The following is an 18,563-nucleotide window of genomic DNA, read 5'->3' as shown; positions in this document are numbered from 1 at the left end:
ACATAGATTCTATGACGGTAACTGTTTTCTGTGAAAATGGGCGAAATCGGTCGAAGCCACGCCTAGTTTTTATACACAGTCCAACCTACGTACCACCGTCTGTCCTTCCGCTCGGCCGTTAATACGACAATTTGAGCAAAAACCGATATATCTTTACTAAACTTAGTCCACGTACTTATCTGTACTCACTTTATCTTGGTATAAAAAATGGCCGAAATCCGACTATAACCACGCCCACTTTTTCTATATCGAAAATTATGAAAAATTAAAAAAATGCCATAATTCTATGCCAAATACGAAAAAAGGGATGAAACATGGTAATTGGATTGGTTTATTGACGCGAAATATAACTTTAGAAAAAACTTTGTAAAATGGGTGTGACACCTACCATATTAAGTAGAAGAAAATGAAAAAGTTCTAAAGAGCGAAATCAACAGCCCTTGGAATCTTGGCAGGAATACTATTCGTGGTATTGCATATATAAATAAATTAGCAGTACCCGACCGATGATTTTCTGGATCACCCTGGTCCACATTTTGGTCGATATCGCGAAAACGCCTTCACATATACATCTAAGGGCCACTCGCTTTTAAAACCCTCATTAATACCTTTAATTTGATACCCATATCGTACAAACACATTCTAGAGTCAGCCCTGGTCCACCTTTATGGCTCTATCTCGAAAACGCCTTCACATATACAACTAAGGCACACTCCCTTTTAAAATACTCATTAACACCTTTCATTTGATACCTATATCGTACAAACAAATCCTAGAGTCAGTCCTGGTCCGACAGCATGACTCAAACGGGCACACCATTATTAAGTGAGCTAATTAAGCAGGCGTCAGCTGCGTTAAATCAGCAAAACCCCCCGGAGAAAAAAAGATGACCAAGCTAGGCAAGGCGATTGAGGACTTGATGCAGTTCTTCATAGGGCGTAATAATATACACGCGGAAATCAAGCGCTTGGCCTCCGTAATAAAAGTGCTGTACATCGAGTCGGCCCTAGAGGTAAAGAATTTAGAACATAAATTGCGTGCAAGCGAATGTGCCAAGGATAGACGTCCATCACCCCCAGGAAAGCGACCGAGGAATAATTCGTACTCGACCAAGGAGAACAACGTGGTAAAACCCACTACTACACTAAAAGACGTCTTGCCAGGAACGTGGGTGGTCACAAACGACGGCAAGAAACGCAAGAGAAGACGGAGGGGAAAGAGGAAACTGCAGCCCAAAAGACGGGAGAGTGGCAGTTAGCTAAAAAGAAGAGCAAGAAAAAAGCACTTAAGGCTAGGCCGGATGTAATCATCATTTCCAAGGCGGGGGATGCGACGTACGCCGACATATTGCGTAAAATGACAAGATGCGACGAATTAAAATCCCTGGGTGATGACGTCAAAACGATTAGAAGAACGGCGAAAGGAGAGCTGTTACTAGAGCTGAAAAAATCGCAAGATGGGAAAACAAGCGCGTACCAAGCAGAAATTGAAGCGGTACTAAAGGACTCGGCTAAAGTTATAACAAAGTCCCAAATGGTCACACTACAATGCAGAGATCTCGATGAGATTACTACGCCCGAGGAGATTTGCAACGCCCTCCACCAGCAATGCAACATCAAACTTCCAGATGTGGCTGCCATAAAAAGCATACGCACAGGGTACAGTGGCACGAAGTCGGCACTTATAAGCCTTGCTGCGGATAATGCAAAGGCGGTTCTTAATATGCAAAGAATCCGGGTAGGATGGGTTTCGTGCCGAATTAGAGAGCTCAAGCAAGAGAAACGCTGTTATAGGTGCTGGTCTAGCCTGGAAGGTCATTAGGCTGCAAGTTGCGAAAACGCACCGAAATGCGCGCTATGTGGGGGACAACATTCAGCAGGCAGTTTTAAATGCCCACAACGAGAGGGCAGCAAGATGACTGTCTCATGAGAGTATTGCAGCTCAATTTAAACCATTGCGAGGCAGCCCAAGAGCTATTATCCCAAACAGTCTATGAAGGAGGATATGACATAGTGGTACTCTCTGAACAATACAAAAATCGCCAGGAGCAGGGTTGGCTCTCAGATTCAGCAGAGAAAGACTCAATTTGGGCACCAGGGAAATTTCTCCCACAGGAAATTAGGACGCCAACGGTAGCAGGATTCACGTGGGAAAAATCAACGGTATATACTTCTTCAGTTTCTATGCCCCTCCGAGCATGACCATCGCCGAGTTCGAAGACTTGATATACGGAATCACCATTGAAGCACAAGGTAAACACCCGCTTTTAGTGTGTGGAGACTTCAATGCATGGTCATCTGTGTGGGGAAGTAGATGAACCAACGAAAGAGGGAGAGTTCTTCTCGAAAGCCTTACTTCTTTGAGGCTAGAACTCCTAAATGAACCAGGGATATATACCTTCGATACAGGTACCAGACGATCCATTATAGATCTCACCTTCGCTAGCAGCGAAATAGCAAGACGAGCAAAATGGTCCATAAGAAACGTCTACACACACAGCGACCATAAAGCTATTAGCGTAGAGCTGCTCGAAACTCCACGAACGGTAGCAGCAAGACATCGACAAAGTAGGACATGGAAACAGCACCTTTTCGACCCACAAATATTTGACATTATCTGGAAGGACGCCATAGTACGATAATCGCATTCGGAAGACCAGTCGGTTCAAATCACTAAGTTGCTATGTATGGCATGTGATGCTGCCATGCCCAGAAGTCGCGGAAAAGCACAGCGCACTCCGGTATATTGGTGGAATGGTGAAATTGCGGAAGAGCGTAGAAAATGTCACAAAGCACGAAGAATAGCGCAGAGGGCACGCTCATCACCACGATATGTAGAAAATGTCACAAAGAACGAAGAATAGCGCAGAAGGCACGCTTATCACCACGATATGCGGAGCTACACAGCACCTATGTCGCACAAAGAAAGGCACTTAAAAAATGCCATAAAAAAGAGCAAGAAGTTCTGCTTTAGGGAACTGCTGGATAATGTCGACCTAGATCCTTGGGGATCAGCCTACAGAACTGTGATGGCCAAAGTTAAAGGACGGATATCACAGCACCTACGTGCTAGATACTGATGAATATTATTGTTGAAACACTTTTCCCGGCGCAAGATCGCTGGACTTATCCAAGCGAGGATCTAGAAAGTACGGAAATTCCGCAAATAACAGAGCAAGAGTTGCTGGACGCTGCAAAAAGAGTTGCTGATAACAAATCCCCAGGACCCGTCGAAGTACCAAACATAGCGCTTAAAGCCGCTATCACAACTAGAGCTACATTATTTACTGATCTTTTTAATGCCTGTATGCAAGAAAGCGTGTTCCCTCGCCCGTGGAAACGACAAAGACTTGTCCTATTGCTGAAACGTGGTAAACAGCCGGACCAACCATCCTCATATAGGCCAATTTGTATGCTGGATTCCCTAGGGAAGATTTTCGAGCGTATAATTAGTAAGCGCCTACAGCTGACTCTAGAAAGACCAGGTGGCTTATCGAATAGTCAATATGGATTACGCAAATCAAGATCCACTATAGATGCAATACAAACAGTCGTCAATATAGCTAGAGAAGCTATCTCTGAAGACCAAAATAAAAGAAAGTTCTGTGCACTGATTATGTTGGACATCAAGAATGCTTTTAACACTGCGAACTGGATGCAGATAATGGCAGCGCTGCAAAGCTTCGGCACTCCAGCTTCCTTACGCAGAATAATAGGTGGCTATCTTAAAGACAGAGTACTTCTTTTTGACACGGATCATGGAGCAAAAGAGTACAAAATCACAGGAGGCATCCCACAGGGATCTGTTCTCGGTCCAACGCTTTGGAATGTAATGTATGACGGGGTGCTAAATATTGATCTACCAGAAAACACGCAAATTGTGGGATATGCTGATGATATTGCAGTGGTAGTAGTGGCCAGGAAATTGGACCTGCTTCAAGCATTATGTAATGACGCCGTAGCAAGAATAAAGGAATGGCTGACCAATACGGGACTGGAGTTGGCTAGCCAAAAGACGGAAGTGGTATTAGTAAGCTCCAAACGGTCGGCGAACGAGTTAGTCTTAACTGTCGGGGATCACCAAATCACCTCAAAGGATTCCTTAAAATACTTAGGAGTGCACATTGACTCTAAGTTAACTTTCAAAGAGCACTTCAGAGCGGTGGGGGAGAAAATTACCAAAGTTAATGGATCACTTATGCGAATAATGCCTAACATTGGTGGTCCATGCGAAGCTACACGTCAGCTATTGTCCACAGTAACCAGCTCAATAATATTATACGCAGCACCAGTGTGGTATGGATCTAAACAGACCCATCAAAAATATATATTAGCAGCGTACCGACTTGCTTCTTTAAGAATAGCAAGTGCTTATCGGACGGTGTCCGACGACGCGATCCTGGTTCTAACCCGGCAAATCCCAGTGTACTTACTGGCAAGCGAAATGGCCGATCTGTATAACACTAGTATCGAGCGACCATCTGAAGAAGACAAGACAAGAGCAAGGACACAAACAATAGCTAAGTGGCAAGAACGATGGGAGGCCTCGAGTAAAGGGCGTTGGACTTTCACACTAGTTTGGAACGTAGCTCAATGGAATGAGCGGAAGCACGGCGAACTGAACTACCATCTCACGCAGATAATGAGTGGACATGGCGGTTTCAAAGAGTATTTATGGAAGCGTAGGATAGAGGAAGATCCTCATTGCCCAATGTGTACCATGGAGTTAGAAAACGCAGAACACGTCATGTTCCACTGCCCCCGTTTCCACGAAGAAAGACTCACCTTGCATGGAGTCTTTGGGGAGGAACCTACCACGAGAAATTTAGTATCACATATGTGCAACAGGAAAGAGTGCTGGACTGCAGTGAGCAAAATGGCATTTATAGTAATGACACGCCTGATGGATGCTGAGAGGGAGCGCAGTGAAATGCGCTTGCGAAGCAGTGGCGATTAAATGGACACTCAGAGCAAATAGCGGGAACCTGGACGCAGGGACAACAGTAGGCTCTTAAAAAATGAGAAATATGGAACGCCACCCTGAAGTAATGCGGAAGTGGTGCCGGGGTGGGAGACGGTTCCAGAACGGGGATGTTTTTTAGTCTACGCACACACGGTTGCTGCGACAGCAGCAAATATGGTGCATTAGGAATTTTTCAGCCTCCCCACAAAAAAAAAAAAAAAAAAAAGAGTCAGTCCTGGTCCACCTTTATGGCGATATCCCTAAATGGCGTCCATCCATAGAACTATGGCCTACTCTCTCTTAAAATGCTCTTTAACTAGGTTCATTTTCCTACATGGTGATTTTCCCTCATTTTGTCTCCATAGCTCTGAGTATGTAATGTTCGGTTACACCCGAACTCAGCCTTCCTTACTTGTTATTATTTGGTTTAGAAGCAACATGAGAAAAAATATGAGAAACTGAAAGCTCACTAAAAACTAAGCTTGGAAATCGTCAAGTCTTTAAAACGACCAAATTTGAGACTTCGTCGCTTAAGATAGCCTAACCAAGACGAATTACTGCATCACTGAGATGCACGAGGAAACAATATGCAATCATACGCAACAAACCTTACACATCATGGAAAGGGTGGTGTAGTACCAAAAGATTGTCTTTCAATCCTTAGAAAGCTGTCCTAGAGCCTTTCTCCCGGAAGAGAAAACTGCTTAAACTATCCCTGGGTGGCACTACAGTCCGATTTTTACTCAAAGCAAATTATCTAAGGGCTACACTGGACAGAACTCTCACAATGAATACTACCTTGAACAAAGCAACAAAACCTTTCTTTGCTTGTACTCGGATATATGACAAAACACTGGGTCTATGTCCCAATTTGGCACTGTTGTTAAGCCAATAATCACCAAAGCTTCCTTAGCTTGGTGGCCGAGAACCACGCAAAGAACAGCAATAGCAATTAGCCAAACTGCATCAACTTTGTAGTTTGTATTGGCATATTGGTTGTGATGAACACGTCCCCTGCCAATGCATTTAGTGTATTAATAGTTATTCTATCCTTGCCTATCCTAATGGAGAGAGAGGAAACATTTCCTGCTTGAAAATATTTCTGAGCTAAAGTTCGAAGACTTGACAGGGCATATGAAAATTCATAAGAAATCCCATATTGCAACAACGTGATGCAATGGCGCCTAAGCTCAAAATCTCACGTAACTTTGAGGTGACCATTGTGGACAGAACTCTTTAAGAAACAGGAAATCCATACACTGACCCTAATACAGAGGTCTGGTGCACGGATGTATCGAAGTTTGATGACGAATAAACGGGTATCTATTGGCTCAACTTAAAGAAATCGGGATGGAAAAGTGGAATGGGACCTACTTGTTTTCTGCCGACTCCGAACGGCATCTGAACTGCAGATGAGTTTTCACTGAGGGCTTTTCTTGGCAGAAATACACTCGGAGTGCTTGCCAAACACTGCCGAGGGGCGACCCCGCTTAGAAAAATTGTCTTCTAATTGAAAATCCTTGCTTCTCAAATGTTGATGTTGCTTTGCCCGGGGCGTGAACTTAGGATCTTAGGTGTGCTAGACGGACCGCGCTACCATCATACCACGGCGGCCGCCGTTAAATGTGCAAATCTGTTGCTTTTGTAAGCTGGAGAATGGAACGCTGGTTCGCACTCTCGTACGCGTCTACCTTGCAAAACAGTGACTTTCCCATTCGTAGTATGGAGTTAAACGCCTGAGGAGGTATTTAGATTCATTACAAGCCTCTACATCTAGTAAGAGGCTGAAAGGCAAACATAGATCTTAATAAAGGTCATATTCATTAAAGCCAAATAATAATAAAAATCAGTATAGAAGTGAAATTTGATATCCAGAGTGAGACATTTTTCCGATTCTGTGGGACGTACGTATGACCCAGTCATTTGAGTATAGTTTGAGCAGCCAGTTCATCTGTTTGTTTCCTTCGGGCACCCAAACTTTAGCGACTGACGGTTAAAATTCCCACGCGCCTTTATTGATAGATATGATATGAGCTTACTTGTCGTGGCGAAGAATTCGCCGGACAGGACCTACATTTTTTACGCCGACTCTGAACGGCCTTTGAAAGGTAGTTGAGCTTTCACTGAGAAGCTTTTCATGGCAGAAATATACTCAGACTATTTGCCAAATCACTGCCGAGGAAAAAAATTATTCCAAATTTTTGATGTTGCTTTAAACTTGAACCCAGGATCTCCGGTGTGGTAGGCGGAGCGCAAACCCTCTCTGAGTTTAATATATATGAGTTTCTTGTAGCCCTAACCACTTGCTCAAGTATACAGCAAATCGGCCAACACAACTCATACATCCAAGTAAGGTTTTTATACTAAGCAATTAACGCTTAATAATTTTTTCAAATTTTCCTTGATGTATCAATTGCAAAACTGACGTTTCCTTCAGAGTAATGACGTTTCTCTGAAGCAAATTCCATATGAAAACTACCAAACAAATTTGTAAAAACCATAACTACCAATTTGCAACTATACTCAGTTGAGCAGAGCTCACAGAGTATATTAACTTTGATTGGATAACGGTTGGTTGTACAGGTATAAAGGAATCGAGATAGATATAGACTTCCATATATCAAAATCATCAGTATCGAAAAAAAATTTGATTGAGCCATGTCCGTCCGTCTGTCCGTTAACACGATAACTTGAATAAATTTTGAGGTATCTTGATGAAATTTTGTATGTAGATTTCTGGGCACTCATCTCAGATCGCTATTTAAAATGAACGATATCGGACTATAACCACGCCCACTTTTTCGATATCGAAAATTTCGAAAAACCGAAAAAATGCGATAATTCATTGCCAAAGGCGAATAAAGCGATGAAACTTGGTAGATGGGTTAACGTTATGACGCAGAATAGAACATTAGTAAGATTTTGGACAATGGGCATGACACCGCCCATTTTTACAAGAAGATAATTTAAAAGTTTTGCAAGCTGTAATCTGGCAGTCGTTGAAGATATCATGATGAAATTTGGCAGGAACGTTACCACTATTACTATATATGTGCTAAATAAAAATTAGCAAAATCGGAAGAAGAACACGACCACTTTTTAAAAAATTAAGTAAATTAAGTCAAAATTCAACTCAAGTAATGATATGATGCAACAAAATACAAAAATAAAAGAAAATTTCAAAATGGGCGTGGCTCCGCCCATTTTCATTTAGTTTGTCTAGAATACTTTTAATGCCATAAGTCGAACAAAAATTTACCAATCCTTCTTAAATTTGGTAGGGGCATAGATTCTATGACGGTAACTGTTTTCTGTGAAAATGGGCGAAATCGGTGCAAGCCACGCCCAGATTTTATACACAGTCCACCGTCTGTCCTTCCGCTCGGCCGTTAACAAGATAACTTGAGCAAAAACCGATATATCTTTACTAAACTTAGTCCACGTACTTATCTGAACTCACTTTATCTTGGTATAAAAAATGGCCGAAATCCGACTATAACCACGCCCACTTTATCGATATCGAAAATTACGAAAAATGAAAAAAATGCCATAATTCTATACCAAATACGAAAAAAGGGATGAAACATGGTAATTGGATTGGTTTATTGACGCAAAATATAACTTTAGAAAAAACTTTGTGAAATGGGTGTGACACCTACCATATTAAGTAGAAGAAAATGAAAAAGTTCTACAAGGCGAAATCAACAGCCCTTGGAATCTTGGCAGGAATACTGTTCGTGGTATTGCATATATAAATAAATTAGCAGTACCCGACAGATGATTTTCTGGATCACGCTGGTCCACATTTTGGTCGATATCGCGAAAACGCCTTCACATATACATCTAAGGGTCGCTAGCTTTTAAAACCCTCATTAATACCTTTAATTTGATACCCATATCGTATAAACATTCTAGAGTCACCCTTGGTCCACCTTTATGGCGAAATCTAGAAAAGCCGTCCACCTATAGAACTAAGGATTACTCCCTTTTAAAATACTCATTACCACCTTTCATTTGATACCCATATCGTACAAACACATTCTAGAGTCACCCCTGGCCCACCCTAATGGCGATATCTCGAAAAGGCATCCACCTATAGACCTAATGCCCACTCCTTCTTAAAACGCTCAGTAACACCTTTCGTTTGATACCCATATCGTACAAACATTCTAGAGTCACCCCTGGCCTACCCTAATGGCGATATCTCGAAAAGGCGTCTACCTATAGACCTAATGCCCACTCCCTCTTAAAATGCTCAGTAACACCTTTCGTTTGATGCCCATATCGTACAAACACATTCTAGAGTCACCCCTAGCCCACCCTAATGGCGATATCTCGAAAAGGCGTCCACCTATAGACCTAATGTCTACTCCCTCTTAAAATTCTCAGTAACACCTTTCGTTTGATACCCATATCGTACAAACATTCTAGAGTCACCCTTGGTCCACCTTTATGGCGATATCTCGAAAAGGCGTCCACCTATAGAACTAAGGATTACTCCCTTTTAAAATACTCATTACCACCTTTCATTTTATACCCATATCATACAAACACATTCTAGAGTCACCCCTGGCCCACCCTAATGGCGATATTTCGAAAAGGCGTCCACCTATAGACCTAATGCCCACTCCCTCTTAAAATGCTCAGTAACACCTTTCGTTTGATACCCATATCGTACAAACATTCTAGAGTCACCCCTGGCCCACCCTAATGGCGATATCTCGAAAAGGCGTCCACCTATAGACCTAATGCCCACTCCCTCTTAAAATGCTCAGTAACACCTTTCATTTGATTCCCATATCGTTCAAACACATTCTAGAGTCACCCCTGGTCCACCTTTATGGCGATATCTCGAAACGGCGTCCACCTATGGAACTAAGGATCATTCCCTTTTAAAATACTCATTAATACCTTTCATTTGATACCCATATCGTACAAACATATTCTAGAGTCACCCCTGGCCCACCTTTATGACGATTTCTCGAAAAGGCGTTCACCTATAGAACTAAAGCCCATTCCCTTTTAAAATACGCATTACCACCTTTCATTTGATACTCATATCGTACAAACACATTCTAGATTCACCCCTGGCCCACCTTAATAGCGATATCCCTAAATGACGTCCACCTATAGAACTATGGCCCACTTACTCATAAAATGCTATTTAATGCCTTTCATTTGATACAAGTGTCATACAACCACATTCCAGGGTTACCCTAGGTTCATTTTCCTACATGGTGATTTTCCTTATTTTGTCTCCATAGCTCTCAACTGAGTACGTAATGTTCGGTTACACCCGAACTTAGCCTTCCTTACTTGTTATTTATAATTTTCTTGCATGCGCCACATTTTGTAGAATTATGCATGGACGTAATAAATAATAGTAATAAATTTTTTTGCCGGTAAAATGCACTGCAAGCCAAAAAAAAACGAAAGACTTAAGCGACAAACTTGATTTAACATATACGATGCTTATGTATGTATGTAGTTAAAATAAAATATTGCATTTAAAATTTTGTGGGAAAATGCGAGACAAATTATCAAATGTAATTTAGTTTAATCAAGGACTTGACATGTCTGCCATTATAGGAAACGTATTTTGATTTACATAGATGCGTGAACTACGATTATGAAAGAAATTCAATCGCGGTTTAGTTGTGAGAAAATTTACTTCATAGAAAGGAAATAATCACTTGCGCAAAGTGCAACAGGTACAGAGTGAAATGTCAACTTGAATTTTTTCGCGTAAAACACGCCGAGGGTCTGGGGTTTGTGTTTACTGGAGTGATCTCCACTCTTACACTTGTGAGAAATTTCTTTACGCTGTGCAAAAGAGGTGATGCAAGAAGGCGTACATAGTTTAAGCACTGCTTATGCGGCTCAAAGCTGTTTCAAAAACTTTTCGATCACGCTATTTACTCTTGGCTGCTGAAGGATCGAGGCAGACTCACACCATCTTTAGCAGCAGCTTCTCTTGCAGCATGAAAAGAACTGGAGTTGTTCATGTGTTCCTTTCAATTGCACATGGACTCATGTTTGATGAAAATTATCAATACTACTTCAATTTCAAAATTGTTGCTTTCTGTTTGGTAATGGTATCGATTGTTGAATCGGCTGATTGGACATTATCAGTGCGGTTTCAGACCTGGTAAATCTACCATCGAACAGATTTTCACAATGCGCCAAACTTGGAAAAAAAAAACTCGAAAAAACAATCAACACACATCACCCCTCTTCGTCGATTTTAAAGCTGATTTCGGCAGCAAGAAAAGAAACTGCCTATTGCCGCTATGTCTGACTTTGGTTTCCCCGCAAAACTTATATGGCTGTGCACGATTTAAACTCCCTTGGTGTGACCTATTGGAGCCGGTTGGCAGAGCGAAGGAGCGACTGGTCTACCTCGTTGCACGGCCATAACCGTTTAGACGGTTAAGCGTCAATTAAGTAAGTAAGTAAGTCTTTGTGTTAGCGCACATGCCACATTTTTTTGGGTAAACTCCAATAACACAAATCATTTAGCAAAGAACCGCAGTCGTTATCCCTTAACAATAGCTGATGTCAACCGGGAGCACCTCTGCTTTTTCCAACTCCCTGAAGTTATATAAATTCAGATGTCATGGGTCCTACACAGTTTGGCATGAAAAACTTGATGGATTTATGACGGATTTAACAGATTCCAATTAAAATGGGTGTTGGGGCGAATTTTCGGTGTTCAGGGCTCAGTGTTATCGACTTCGCTATTTCCATTGACTTATATCAACGACGAAAAATGTTCCCTTTAAAACTTAATTAAGCTCTGCACCACTCAAATACAATGAGATTCTGAGCGTTGGGTCGGTCATTGCTCACCCAGTTGCAATACGTGATTTTCTATGAATTTCTTCACTACTTTCATATGACTTGTTATATTTCCTCTTTTTATATATTTCCTCTCTTTAGCACAGAGTTATTTTGAAATCTTAGTGAGCAAGTGTTGCCCCTTTCTCTCTATGAGAATAGGGAAGGAGGTTTTCCCACGCAGGGACTAAGTACATCATCAGTGGAGGGAGCGAAGAACCAAGACACGGTAGAAATATTTTTTCTTTCACAGAGAAGAATGAAGTTTTGAAAAGTTTACCATCATTTAAGAGTTCTTTTCATATAAACCACAATTTCTGGCTGATTAACCTCACTTACCGTTTGTGAATATGAATCCAGTTTCCTTTTGTTGTTTTTCTTGCTTCTATTCTGAGCTATGCAGCTTTTGTCGTTGGTTTACGTGGTTTGCATTAAATATAAATGCATTGGTTTTAATTAACGGTAATTGTTAGATGCACCTTTATGTATGTATGTTTGAGGTATATGATTTAATATCTTGTGGTTTGCTGTCACTTTTGCAATTTTAAATTACTAAGACACTACAAACAAAGTTGAGTGCTGTTGTTAATGCTGTCGGCTGATGGAAACAAAAAATAAATAAAATGAAACAAAAAAACACAGGCCACTCAGCTTCAGCAACAGCAACACTGCAGTTGCTCATGGAAATTACTATGCAATATTTTCTTTTTATTTTTCTTTCACGCCGCAACAACAAAAAAGTTGCAAATGCTGACAATCTCGTAATACTTGTCGAGCATTCATCCAGTTAGACAATTTTTTTTTTTTTTTTCATAGCGAAAATGCGGATTTCCTTATCGAGCAAGAGAAACGGGTATGAAATTAAGTTGATAAATATGTATGCGCAAGCAAGTAAAAAAAATGGATGAATAAAGTGGCAACAGGCAGTAATTAAAATGCACACATACAAGTACAAATATGCACAAATATTTTTATATATTTTATAGAAAAATATCACTTGCTAAATTTCTGCCGTAACTGCACATACACACAACTGTAAATTCGTTAGATATAAGGCCGCCGCGCCGGCAGCAAGTTAAAAAACCAATTTTATTGCCACATATGCTACTACACTTACTTATTACACTAACTATGCAATTTTGTGTTTGCTTTTGTCACTACTAAGTCAAAAGTCACTCACAAACAGCCGTAAGCGCAAAACACTAGATTTATGCAATTTTTATGCTTTTTTTCAATTTATTCATTGCGCTTGCGCGCTGTCATTTAGTTGCCTATTGCAGTTTTGTTGTACCAAAATTTGTGCTGTTTTTGTTATTTTGTAACTGGTGACTGGACCAAACACACGCCTTTCCAATTTTCAAATTCAGTTTTAGGTATTTTTTTTTTATTATTATTTTTTTTACTCCTTTCAGCTAAATCTACACATTCAATTTTGCCCGGCTTTTCAATTTTTACTCTGTGAAAAACCAATAAATTTGAATATTACCAAATGACTTGAATAACCGGCGGCGCGTGAATAATAACTTTGGAGAGTTTAACAGTTTAAGTTACATTTGGGGCGAGCTCATTAAAACTAAGCAACTCAATTAGTCATAATTGCTGAATTTGGGGTATATAAGTATTGATTATTTTAGTTTTATTTCTTTTATTATATTATAATTTATTTTATCACAACAAAAATTGTTAATACATCCCAGAGCACGGGGAAAAAGTATCAATAAAATATGACACTATGGCGGCATTGCCATAAAACAAGTCCAATTTTCACATCCATTCTGCAACAGATGTCGCAGTGTTGTGAATATCAATTGGCACGAACCAGAATAGAAGTAGGATTAATGAAGACAAACAAAAAACCGCTGTGATGGCTGAATGGTTATAGCAGCGGCACCTAAACGTTGCCGATGAAGGAATATAGCAGTTCCCGAAATGGATCTATACAACGAGCTTTGGCAGTTGTCTAAATTTTTTCTTTCTTCTATTCTAACTTAAAAATTTTTTCAATTAAGAAAAAATTTATCATAATAATAATGATAAAAAATTATTGTTAGGCCTTGAGCTCGATTCGAACCCGCGATCTTAAAATCAGTAGGCCGATATAACAACAAAAATTGATTTATTTTATTTTGTTTTATTTTATTTTATTTTATTTTATTAGATATTAATTTATTTAATTTTATTTTTTTATTCTATTTTATTTTTTCTAAAATTTTATTTATTTAAATTTCAATATATGTTATTTTATTTAATTTGGTTTGTTTTATTTTTTTATTTTCTTTTCTTTTATACTATTTTTTTTTTTTTTTTTTTTTTGATTTATTTTATTTTGTTTTGTTTTATTTTATTTTCTTTTTTTTCTTTTCTTTTCTTTTCTTTTCTTTTCTTTTCTTTTCTTTTCTTTTCTTTTCTTTTCTTTTCTTTTCTTTTCTTTCCTTTTCTTTTATTTTATTTTTTTACTTTATTTTAATTTTCTAAAATTTTATTTATTTTATTTTATTTTATTTTATTTTATTTTGTTTTATTTTATCTTGTTTTATTTTATTTTTTTAATTTTATTTTATTATATTTTATTTTTTTTTATTTTGTTTTATTTTATTTAAATTTTATTTATTTTGTTTTATTTTACTTTATTTTATTTTATTTTATTTTATATTATCTTTTTTATATATTTTTTTAGGATTGCGTGTTCGAATCAATTTCTTTTATATTAGTTATTTATTTATTTAATTTTATTTTATTTTATTTTATTTTATTTTATTTTTCTTTATTATAATATATTTTATGTAATTTAGTTTATAATTTTTTTGGTACTTATTTTAATTCAATATTTCATAGTTTTTTTTTTTTTATTTCATTTTCATTTACATATTTCGATATTTCAATTCGCTTCATTTTATTTTTATTTTATTTTATTTTATGCTATCTTATTTATTATTTTTTTTAAGATTTCGGGTTCAAATCGAAATTTTTTTATAATATTTTTTTTTATTCTATTTTATTTTATTTTTTTATCAGTTTATTATTGAATTTTATTTAATTTTGTTTTCTTTTATTTTGTTTTATTTTATTTCATTTTATTTTACTTTATTTATTTCTTTGTATAATTTATTTTTAGTTTTATTTTATTTTATTATATTTATTTTTTTCTTTATTTTATTTTATTTTATTTTATTCTATTTTGTTTTATTTTATTTTATTTTATTTTATTTTACTTTATTTTATTTTTATTTACTTTATTTCATTTTATTTTGCATTTGATTTTATTTTATTTCATTTGATTTTACTTTACTATAATTCATTCTATTTTATTTCATTTTATTTTATTTTGATTCTTTTTATTTTATATGAATTCATTTCATTGTATTTTAACTTATTTTTTTATTTTATTTTATTTTATTTTATTTTTTCCTTTTGCTTCGGTTTTTGGTTTTATTTTATCTAATTCTGTTTTGTTTTAATTTATTCTATTTTATTTTACTTAATTCTATTTTATATTTTGTTAATTTTTTTATTTATTTTATTCATTTACATTTCTTACATTCTGTTTTATTTTATTTTAATTTTAATTTTATTTAATTTTTCACGATATTTTTTTCTTTATTGAAATATTTTTCCTTTTTTTGTTGTTGTAGGTATTCTTTTATATTTTTTATTAATTTTTCAAATTACATTTTTGTATTCACTTTCACTTGGTGATGTTTGTAGCCTTTAAAACAAAAATTAGCAGCTCACGAAAAATTTTTGGTTCTTTTTTTTATCCCTTTTTAATTTATTTTTGCTAACATTTGTGTGTATTAAATTTAACTGTTTTTTCTTCAATCACTCCTTCACCACCGGCCACATTTATATTAATTATCATTCATTAACATTATTTGCGCATTGAACTGCTGACCAAGTCAAGCATTGCAAACTGTTTCGAGACCAAACAATTCAACCGTTACCAACAATGCAATCGACCATCAGACCATTAACCAAGTACTGCCGTTTGTTATGGCGAACTACGCCACCTGCCGTCGTCATTCAACCAACAACTGAGGTATGCCCTCACAGCAAATAAACAACAACAGAAAACATAACAATCAAAGAATTTCGATATATTTATGCAGTCCGCTTTCATTAAATCGCTCCGATTGGCATGCCAACAATAAAATAAATAGTTTCAGTCACAATTTGTTATTTGTTAGAAAGATGGAAAAAATGCATGAATAAACATAAACAGTTTGATTTTTAAATGTAACGCACATACACAGACATATATTCTTATTAACATTTGAACCTTTACGCACTTAATTAACGGTTTTATTGCTTTCGTTTATGCGACGACGCTCTGCCTTCGTAACTTGATTGCTATTCTTTTGTTGCTATAAAGTAGCATTGTTTTTGTTGTTTATATCAGATTACTTATTGACTTTATTAGCTTTGATTTTTCATGCACTTTCTGGGTCGTGGCCGTTCAACGTTTGCCTAACTGAGCTACCAACAAACACTCTTAAATAACTTAGTTTTATCAATATTTACTTCACTTCCAGTTTGTATTTGATTTATCTTTGTATTTCGTTTTAACCGCTATTCGTTTTCGTTTAAACCGCTCACTACGCCGTCAAGTACTTAACTATTTTTAGCGGCTTGAAATTGCATTATGTTGGGCTTCAATATCAAGTTATGATTGTAGTTTTGAGTTGTTGAGTAGACTGCAATAGCATTGAGTAGAATTAAGATGAGTAAAACGGGCTTAAATTTTCCACTCAATATATAAGTTTTATAAAACTGGTAGCTGGATTTAAGCGTATGTACTACATGTTTCAATAGCAAGGCTCTCCGGGCGTAGAGCTCTTTTTTCTTTTGCAGAGCTGCCAAGTAAAAACCTCCCATGATTTTTACAGTTTTCTGCGCCTGTTAAGAGCTTAGTTTTTCTACGCGCATGAAAACGTGCTTCCTGAGTGGCACGTGTTTCGTACTGACCGTGTGCTATCTGTTCTTCGATAGGTCATCTTAAGAGTGAGACTGCCAGGTGATAACTCGCTTTCGTTTTCAAGTAACCTACGGATTCAAGTCGGGAATTAAGCTTTAGGCACACTTTTCTGCTGTACTACTGCTTCGCTGCTCTTTCCATTGTTGGATCTTCTAGGAGCCATATTTTCGTTTAGTTCTGCACAAAAGTCGTAAACTCCATTTCCTACCTCTGCGAGAAGATATTTCAGTATTGTTTCTGCAAAAATTAGGACAGCTTTTGCGGAAACAATGTGATAAGCTTAATTAGTTCTGCCGTGAACCGAGATAGAAGCGGTTCGCTTTTTTTTCAACTTTTTCAACAGTGACATATTTCCTTCTTCAAATATTGGCTTTACACTCCCATTTATATCTGACAGATGCTATGGCAGCTTAGAAATCAAACGGAGAATAACTCTTGGCAACAAGTGCTACTTTGGACTGAGGAGGCAACGAGCAAAAGCCACGCTTTACAAGTCGCTCATTATATCTGTTCTGATGTATGGCTCGGAAACATGGACGGTGTCGCGAGCAGATGAGATGCCTCATGTAGTGCTCGAGAGAAAAGTTCTTGGAAAGATTTATGGCGCAAGTGCTCGTGAAGTTCGATGTGTAAACTTACAAGTTTACGTATTTTTTTAAACTGAAAACTTATCGACTTCTTAACGCGGTGTTATAATCTGTTGTCGGCGTGTTATCAATTGGCTACCGCTGGCTAATCGGTTTGTTATGAAAAAATCGATGTCACATCTGTAATCCGTCAATTGCAAGCCGATAAGAAACCAATAGAATGCCGTTGATTCAGAGATAGCCAGCCGATAACAAATTTCTTTCTTGTTACTTTTGTTGTGGCTTAACTTCAATACGTGGGTAGTTGAAAAATAAGTAACTTTCTGATAAAAGATCAAAAACTTTATGGTAACGCATTTATAACGCAAAGATAACAACTCTATAGCTTATCGGAAAAAAAGTTGATAGTTTTGTAAAAAAAAGTCGATAACCGTAATAGCAAACCGATAGTTTTTAATAACACGTCAGTAATTATTCGATTTATAATAAATAATTTTTCGATAACTTAACGATAACGTTTCGATAATTTATCGATCATTTTTCGGTAACTTTCGAAAAAAAGGCTTTAGTTTTTTGAAAATCGATAACATGCCGACAACAACTTTATAACACACCCATATCAAATTTGGCGCTTTTCGATAGCATATTGGTAACATTTTCGAAAAATAATCGTCAACTGTTCGATAAGAAACCGATAAATCATCAATAAAATTTTTTTTAATTTTTGTTATCGGTTGAAAGTTTATAACACTTCAATACAATGAACCATACCTCTTTTTTTTTTTTTTTTTTTTTTTTTGCGGGGAGGCTGAAAAATGCCTAATGCACCATAATTGCTGCCGTCGCAGCAACCGTGTGTCCGTAGACTAAAAAACAGCCCCGTTCTGTAACCGTCGCCCACCCCGGCACCACTTTCGCATTACTTCAGGGTGGCGTTCCATATTTCTCATTTTTTAAGAGCCTACTGTTGTCCCTGCGTCCAGGTTCCCGCTATTTGCTCTGAGTGTCCATTTAATCACCACTGCTTCGCATGCGCATTTCTCTGCGCTCCCTCTCAGCATCCATCAGGCGTGTCATTACTATAAATGCCATTTTGCTCACTGCAGTCCAGCATTCTTTCCTGCTGCACATATGTGAAACTAAATTTCTCGTGGTAGGTTCCTCCCCAAAGACTCCATGCAAGGTGAGTCTTTCTTCGTGGAAAC

At 37.4% G+C, this 18,563-nt stretch overlaps 1 protein-coding gene across 6 annotated transcripts in view; it reads right to left on the bottom strand.

The window, feature by feature from the left end:
* The window catches only part of LOC137249625 (uncharacterized), a 76,357-nt gene extending 58,207 nt beyond the window's left edge, over positions 1 to 18,150 (bottom strand). The window contains exons 1-2 of one of the 6 annotated variants that reach the window (XM_067781291.1): positions 15,741 to 18,150; positions 12,139 to 12,397 (exon numbers count right to left, since the gene is read on the bottom strand). The gene's annotated coding sequence lies outside the window, so the exon portion shown is untranslated. Of the gene's footprint in view, positions 1 to 12,138; positions 14,211 to 15,740 lie in introns of those variants that run through there. The other 5 variants (XM_067781292.1, XM_067781293.1, XM_067781295.1 and 2 more) reach the window with 5 other exon arrangements.
* Positions 18,151 to 18,563: the final 413 nt, after the last annotated feature.

The sequence above is a fragment of the Eurosta solidaginis genome, chromosome 4 (assembly GCF_040869045.1).
Source record: "Eurosta solidaginis isolate ZX-2024a chromosome 4, ASM4086904v1, whole genome shotgun sequence".
Classification (NCBI taxonomy): domain Eukaryota; kingdom Metazoa; phylum Arthropoda; class Insecta; order Diptera; family Tephritidae; genus Eurosta; species Eurosta solidaginis.
This window is presented reverse-complemented; position numbering and strand designations above follow the sequence as displayed.